We start from the raw sequence: 8,302 nt of genomic DNA on the forward strand, positions 1-8,302 counted from the left end.
CCTCTACGGTCGGGTTTCACAACACTAAAAATATACGTTTCTCAAGAAATTATCATGAACCTGTATAGATCATTGGTTTAAACCGCAAAAGGTGCAACACCTGCCCCTTTACTTCCCCTCTCCTCACCGTCCAAGGGCCCAAACACTCCTTTCATGTGAAGCAGCATTTCACTTGCACTTCCCTCAATTTAGTCTACTGCATTCGTTGCTCCCAATGCGGTTTCCTCTACACTGGAGAGACCAAATGCAGACTGGGTGACCGCTTTGCAGAACACCTTTGGCCTGTCCGCAAGCATGACCCAGACCTCCCTGTCGCTTGCCATTTCAACACTCCACCCTGCTCTCATGCCCACATGTCCGTCCTTGGCCTGCTGCAGTGAAGCTCAACGCAAACTGGAGGAACAGCATCTCATCTTGCGACTAGGCACTTTACAGCCTTCTGGACTGAATACTGAGTTCAACAATTTTAGTTCATGAACTCTCTCCTCCATCCCCACACCCTTTCCAATCCACCTGATTTTTTTCTCAATAATTTATATAGATTTTTCTTTTCCCACCTATTTTCATTATTTTTAAATGTATTTCCAACCATTGTTTTATCTCTACCTATTTTAGCCTATTTCAATCCTTTCCCTTCACCCCATCCCACCCCCACTAGGGCTATTTGTACCTTGCTTGTCCTGCTTTCTCCCCTTAATTAGCACATTCCTTAGATAATATCACCACCTTCAACACCGCTTTGTCCTTTTGTCTATGCCATCTTTTGGCTATCTCCACCAATAACTGGCCCTCTATCCAGCTCTACTTGTCCCACCTCCCCCCCACCCCTTACACCAGCTTATATTTCACCTATTTTCTATTTTCACTTAGTTCTGTTGAATAGTCATACGGACTCGAAATGTTAACTATGTTCCTCTCTGCAGATTCTGCCAGACCTACTGAGTTTTTCCAGATATTTTTATTTTTGTTTTGGATTTATAGCATCCACAGTTTATTGCTTTTATCTTAGTGTTTAATTGACTTCCACTCTCTTCAAGGAATGCCTACCTTGAAGCAGCATTGCTCTTCTCTCCGACAGGATTTCCGTATCTCTCTTTTGCCTTGTTCACCTTCATTGCTTTCCATTTCTCTCCTGGTGTTTGACAAGGTATTTACTAAAACCCGCTTTCACAGCCATATTTCCTTCCTCAGTGACTGTCTCCACCTCCGACTTACCCCACGTGGATTTCAACTGAAGTTCCATCCTTCATGTTTTGAACCAGGATTACAGGTATCTCTGGGACATACAATGCTCCTCAGACTGCTGTTCTCGTCACATTCTGAGATCCACACTCAGTGCCATGCGCCGCCATATGAACACACTCAACCTCTTCCTCCAGCAGCACCGCCGCACCCTATTTTTAAGCTGCGCATGCCCCCAGTATCATTTTATTCTTTGTCTCATCCGACGCCTCAACAAGAAACTTTGTCTCTTTCTTTCAGGTGCAAAGGAACGCAAGCTCCAACAACTCATCGACACCAACACCCATCCAGGACCCTCCACCCCTGCCTGTCCCTCTGTCCCCATCCCGTCTTCCAATCCCAGCCCCGGCCGTGTATTCACCATAGCCCCTGACCGTCCCCTCTCCAATGCTGAAGTGCACAACAAATGACTTAGTTTCATACCCTTACGCCCTCATCTAAATGAATTTTGGGCTCGGCATGATGCTGAACAGTTCTTCCACTGCCTTCGTCTCCATGTTCACTTCTTTGAGCAGCAGTCCTCTCCCCGTTCAACGGATCATTTTACCAGCCTCCAATATTCTCCCTCCACCTGGACCCCTCCCTCTGGATTCTTACCTTCTCTTGATCTTTTCATTGAGAACTGTCAGCATGACGTTAGTCATCTCAATTTCTCTGCTCCTCTCACCCACTCTAATCTGTCTCTCTATGAACTTGCTGCACTCTGTTCTCTCAGGTCCAACACTGACATTGGACAAGGGTGGTGCCGTTGTTGTCTGGTGCACTGACCTCTACCTCGCAAAGCCTGAGTGTCAACTCGCTGACACTTCCTCCTACCTCCCCCTGGACCATAACCCCACCACTGAACATTAAGCCATAGTTTCCAAGACTGTTACTGACCTCATCTCCTCTGGAGATCTTCCTTCCACAGCTTCCAACCTCATAGTCTCCCAACCTCGGATGGCCCACTTCTACCTCCTACCCAAAATCCACAAACAGGACTGTCCCGGCAGACCGATCGTGTCAGCCTGTTCATGCCCCACGGAACTCATTTCTTGCTATCTTGACTCCATTCTCTCTCCCCTTGTCCAGTCCCTTGCCACCTACATCCGTGATTCCTCTGACACCCTACATCATAGCAACAATTTCCAGTTCCCTGGCCCCAACTGCCTCCTCTTCACCATGGAAATCCAATCCCTCTACACCTCCATCCCCCACCTGGATGGTCTGATGGCTCTTTGCTTCTTCCTCGAAAAGAGGCCTGAACAATCCCCATCCACCACTACTCTCCTCCGTCTGGCTGAACTTGTTCTGACACTGAACAATTTCTCTTTAAACTCCTCTCACTTACTCCAAATAAAAGGTGTGGCTATGGGTACCCGCATGGGCCCCAGTTATGCCTGTCTCTTTATGGGGTATGTGGAACATTCATTGTTCCAGTCCTACTCCGGCCCCCTCCCACAACTCTTTCTCCGATACATCGATGATTGCTTTGGTGCTGCTTCATGCCCTCATCTGGACCTGGAAAAATTTATTAATTTTGCTTCCAATTTCCACCCCTCCATCATTTTCACATGGTCCATCTCTGACACTTTCCTTCCCTTCCTTGACCTCTCTGCCTCAATTTCTGTTCATAGGCTGTCCACCAATATTCATTGCAAGCCTATCGACTCCCACAGCTACCTCGACTACAGCTCCTCACGCCCCACTTCCTGTAAGGACTCCATCCCATTCTCTCAGTTCCTTTGCCACCGTCGCATCTGTTCTGATGATGCCACTTTCCAAAACAGTTCTTCTGACATGTCTTCCTTCTTCCTTAGCCGAGGTTTTCCACCCACGGTGGTTGACAGGGCCCTCAAGCGTGTCTGGCCCATCTCCCATGCATCCGCCCTCACACCTTTCTCTCCCTCCCAGAACCATGATAGGGTCCCCCTGGTCCTCATTTATCACCCCACTAGTCCGCATTCAAAGGATCATCTGCCACCATTTCCGTCAACTCCAGCATGATGCCACCACCAAACACATTTTCCATTCACCCCCCCACCACCCCCGGTGGCATTCCGCAGGGATCATTCCCTCTGGGACGCCCTTGTCCACTCCTCCATTACCCCCTACACCTCAAACCCCTCCCATTGCACCTTCCCGTGCAACCGCAGAAGGTGCAACACCTGTCCCTTTACTTCCCCTCTCCTCACCGTCCAAGGGCCCAAACACTCCTTTCAAGTGAAGCAGCATTTCACTTGCACTTCCCTCAATTTAATCTACTGCATTCGTTGCTCCCAATGTGGTTCCTCGACATTGGAGGGACCAAACGCAGACTGGGTGACCGCTTTACAGAACACCTTTGCAATGTCCGCATGCATAACCCAGACCTCCCTGTAGCTTGCCATTTGAACACTCCACCCTGCTCTCATGCCCACATGTCCGTCCTTGGCCTGCTGCATTGTTCCAGTGAAGCTCAATGCAAACTGGGGGAACAGCACCTCATCTTCCAACTAGGCACTTCAGAGCCTTCGGGACTGAATATTGAGTTCAACAATTTTAGATCATGAACTCTCTACTCCATCCCCACCCCATTTCCGAACCCCCCATTTTTTTCCCCAATAATTTATATAGATTTTTCTTTTCCCACCCATTTCCATTATTTTTAAATGTATTTCCAACCATTGTTTTATCTCTACCTTTTAGCCTATTTCAATCCCTTCCCTTCACCCCACCCCACCCCACCACCCACTAGGGCTATCTGTACCTTGCTTGTCCTGCTTTCTCCCCTTAATTAGCACATTTCTTAGATAATATCACCACCATCAACACCTCTTTGTCCTTTTGTCTATGCATATTTTAGCTATCTCCACCTATCACTGGCCCTCTTTCCAGCTCTACGCCCCTCCCCCTTAAACCAGCTTATATTTCACCTCTTTTCTATTTTTACTTAGTTCTGTCGAAGAGTCATGCAGACTCGAAACATTAACTGTTCCTCTACGCAGATGCTGCCAGACCTGCTGAGTTTTTCTAGTTTTTTTTACTTTTGTTTTAGATCATTGGTTTGTCCTGAAAGGCAGTATTGAGCCCAATTATGGACACAACACTTTAGAAGGGATAGGAAGGCATTAGTGAGGGTGCAAATTAGGGTCACGAGAATGGTTCCAGGGCTGAGGAACGTCAGTTAAATAGGCATATTGGAGAAGCTGGGTCTGGTCTCCTTGGAAAGGATAAGTCAAGAGTCATTTAATCAAAGTATTCTCAATCACGAAGGGTCTGCACAGAATAGATTGGGAGAAACTGCGAGTAACAGGGCACAAATTTAAGGATATAGATAGATAGAGAGATTGGTAGATGGTTATACAGATAGATAGATAGGTAGACAGATAGATAGATTGATGGCTTGAAGAAATCATGATGGCAGCAGATACGGAATTATGACGATGACACAAGTAAAGCAAGTAACCATAATCCAAAGCATCGTTATAGGCAATCAATAAAAAAGGCGTAAAATAAAAACGATTTAACAATTATGAATGTTGACGTATACAGAAGGAATTGTGACATGAGGAGAAAAAATCTTTTTATGCAGTGACTGGTTAGTACCTGGAACGCATTGCCAAAGAGTGTGGTGAAGACAAATTCAAACTTGGCATTCAAAAGGGAATTGGATCATTATCTGAAAAGGTTAAAAATATCATATTGCAGGGTAATGTGGTGAAGGTCCTTGGTGTGTTGTTCATTCTGAGGGCCAGTATGGACACGGCGGGCCGAATTACCTCCTTTTGTACTGTCATTGTGCTAGGATTATATGATCTCAACTGATGTCTGCAATGCATACTGCTTGTGCAACACTCAAATCGTTACTCCCTGGTTCTGCTTCCGCTGTTCATTGTCCCTCCCATTCTACCTCCTGTGTCCTGTACACACAACGCCACAGGAAGTAATTTATTTCGATGCCTCCTATTGAATCCTCCAGCCCTTTTTATTGATAGCCTTCTCAAATATAAATTACAAAATGAGTACAGAAGACAATAAAAGACTTCTCTTGGCGTTTCAAACAACAAAAAGTTTCGTTTATATAGCTTTTTTAACTATTGTGCTATTGTGGCATCTGGACATTGGATTGCAACAGGTTCTACATTTTTAAATATTTATGATTCATTTTGTAATGCTTACAAAGAGATTGTGGGGGAGCCAGTTTGGAATCAATGTGTTACTTGCCACTTATGAGCCCAATGTTATCCAGGTCTTGCAGTATATGACACGGACTGCTTCAGTACCTGAACAGTTGGGACTGGTATGGGGTATCGTGCAATCATGAGTGAACATCCACTTTTGACTATATTATCATGGCGGAAGGTCATTGATGAAAAGCTGAAAATGGCTGGACGTAGGGCACCGGTAAGGAACACCTGCAGGAAGTCCTCGGACTGAGGTGATTGGCCTCCAACAAGCACACTATCTTCCTTTGTGCTCAGTGTAACTCCAGCCACTGGAGAGTTTTCCTCCTGATTCCCATTGACTTTACTTTCGCTTGGGCTCCTTGCTGCCACAATCGGTCAATGCTGCCTTGATGTCAAAAGTTGTCACTCTCACCTCACCTTATTAATATTAATATTGTAATACATACAGCGGGTATGTGAGTTCATTGGTGTGCTAGTTGTAAATAAATGTGTGTATCTGTGTGTATCTGTATTGTGTCTAAATGTATGAGAAATGATTGAAAAGCAAGAGAGAAATAGATATGCAGAAAAAAAGTTTACGAACGAAAGCAGATTTAGCTGGATAAATGCATAAGGAACAAAGACCCATGTAAATAGATCTGTAAGCGGCATAGTGATAAAATGCACTTACACCCAGAAAAGACAGTCATAAATATCAATGATTCACGGCCTGAATATTTAGAAAGGTCACAAAGCACGTTGTGCATCGCTCCCTGGTGGTCTAGTGGTTAGGATTCGGCGCTCTCACCGCCGCGGCCCGGGTTCGATTCCCGGTCAGGGAAAGCTGTTTTTTACTAAACAACCAAATCATAAATAATGGTGACAGATTAATAATTTTATCGCTGTTAATAAATAACATTTTGTTCTATACAAACAAATGTTTCCCGAATGAGAAAGGGCCTTTGCAATGTCAGACGAAGCTGATAACTGCTAGAAGCTGTAAGCTTCTATCTTTTTGGCCTGAGGTAAAATAACGTGTTGAGGGAGAAGATGAAATGCTGAATCCTCTGCCCTTGCTCTCTTTAAATAAAAAACATTTCACTGTTAAAGTTTCGAGTTAACAGAGCTCTGAAGAAGGGACATAGGGCCTCGAAACGTGAACTCTGTTTCTCTGGTCACAGATGCTGCTAGACTTGCTGAATTTTTGCAGAATTTTCTTTTTTTGTTTCCGTGTGTCGATATATGTGTCTGTCTATATGTTTTTGTGTATCGGTATGTATGTGAGTGTCCAACATTACGTGTCTCTGTGTGCGTGCGTTTGTACCCGCCGACGTGTTTATGTACCTATGCCTGTCTGTTTGCAGATCTGTGTGGAATTTCTATATTTTTCTGAGTGGGTCTTTGTTTCTCACAATCTGCCCCGTTCCCCACACCGCATTAACCTGGGCTTTATATTTTACAATGAGACGGAGGCGTGAATTGCATGTTTTCTTTCAACAATGGCCGATGCAAAGTGTTTAATAGGGCCATCAGATAAATGTTTCGAAAGGTTCAATGGAACAGGGAAACTTATCCCTGGAGGCTGTGAAAGAGTTTCTCATGAACAGATTGCTGAATGTCCTCACCTATCGTAAGAGAAGCTGTGGTTGAAACCGCCGAAAATGGCAAAGCAATTTTAATTCGTATACAGTAACTTCTTAAAATTCCCCTTGGAAGCGTGGAATAAAAAAAAAATGATTTCCAGAGTTTTAGAAATCAGAAGCCGTTTGGAGAACTGATTCTTATTGCCAGTCGGCTGCAGAGCGAAAGGCGAGTGAGCTTTTAACTGAGCAAGCGTCCCAAAAGACAACAAGTCTTGGCAAATGCCGTATCTGTATGAAACAGAGAATGAGATATTTCTAGATATAAAAAGAAAGTTTCCATATTTATATAGAATCCTGAAGATGCTATTTTGGCATTTGCTGAATCTGCAACTTATCTCTTCCTCTGTCATTACAAAATTCGGTAATCTTCACGAAATACTTCCCTAAGTGTAAAGCAAATTTGGACGTCCGGCTGTTGTGAAAGGTAAAGATTTCTTAATTTTCCATCTTCCTCAATTAACAAAAAGATGGAGTTGTGAAATATATCTACAGCTTTCAGTCTGTACCGGTTTTGTCTGCTTCTCTCGGTTTCGGTACATGTCTTTGTGCCTTTGCCCATTCCTCTGTCCATAATGCTTAAATTAGTCTGCAATAGAAATAAGCTCCTTGGTATTGTAAAAGGAACACAAGATAGTCAGAACAAAATTGCTGTTTTGGCCTTTTCTATAGACTCTGCAGCAACTTATTTTATCGTTTCCTCGTTAGTATAGTGGTGAGTATCCCCGCCTGTCACGCGGGAGACCGGGGTTCAATTCCCCGACGGGGAGTCGATCCTTTTAAGTTCAGAAATTGTCCTCATACCGTCGTTTAAGAGGTCGTTCAAGTTTTACATCCTTACTGAGAAGCTTCTTGGGGAGAGATCAAGGTATTTTCATCAACATTTTGTCCAATTTAGAACTGACTGATGCTGCAATTTTTCCGCGTCCGTGCGCACTGCTGTGAATCCTGTCGAATACATGTAATTGAATAAATGTAAATTAATGTAATTTAAAAAAAATGATGACATTCCTTTGAACCGCAGAATTATTATGGTACTGCAGGAGGCTATTTGGCCCATCGTGTCTACACGGGCTGTCAGAATGAGTAACTCACCTAGTCCCAGTCCCGCCTTCTACCCGCAAACCTGCTCATTATTCCTCTTCTTTAACAGTTGGAATCCTTTTTGATTGCTTCAGGTGAGCCTGCCACTACCACACTCTCAGGCAGTGCATTCCAAGAAGGACAAGGGCACAGATGAATGGGAACACCACCGGCTTCAAACTCCCCCCCAAGCCATACACTCTTCTGACT

The 8,302-nt window shown here is 44.4% G+C and overlaps 2 non-coding genes across 2 annotated transcripts; both read left to right on the forward strand.

Annotated features, from left to right (window-relative positions):
* Positions 1 to 6,139: 6,139 nt before the first annotated feature.
* Positions 6,140 to 6,211, forward strand: trnae-cuc (transfer RNA glutamic acid (anticodon CUC)). Its single transcript has one exon. It is a non-coding gene; the product is annotated as a tRNA-Glu (tRNA).
* A 1,496-nt stretch (positions 6,212 to 7,707) lies between these two features.
* Positions 7,708 to 7,779, forward strand: trnad-guc (transfer RNA aspartic acid (anticodon GUC)). The gene has a single exon. It is a non-coding gene; the product is annotated as a tRNA-Asp (tRNA).
* Positions 7,780 to 8,302: the final 523 nt, after the last annotated feature.

This window comes from Cetorhinus maximus, chromosome 21 (assembly GCF_964194155.1).
Source record: "Cetorhinus maximus chromosome 21, sCetMax3.hap1.1, whole genome shotgun sequence".
NCBI lineage: Eukaryota > Metazoa > Chordata > Chondrichthyes > Lamniformes > Cetorhinidae > Cetorhinus > Cetorhinus maximus.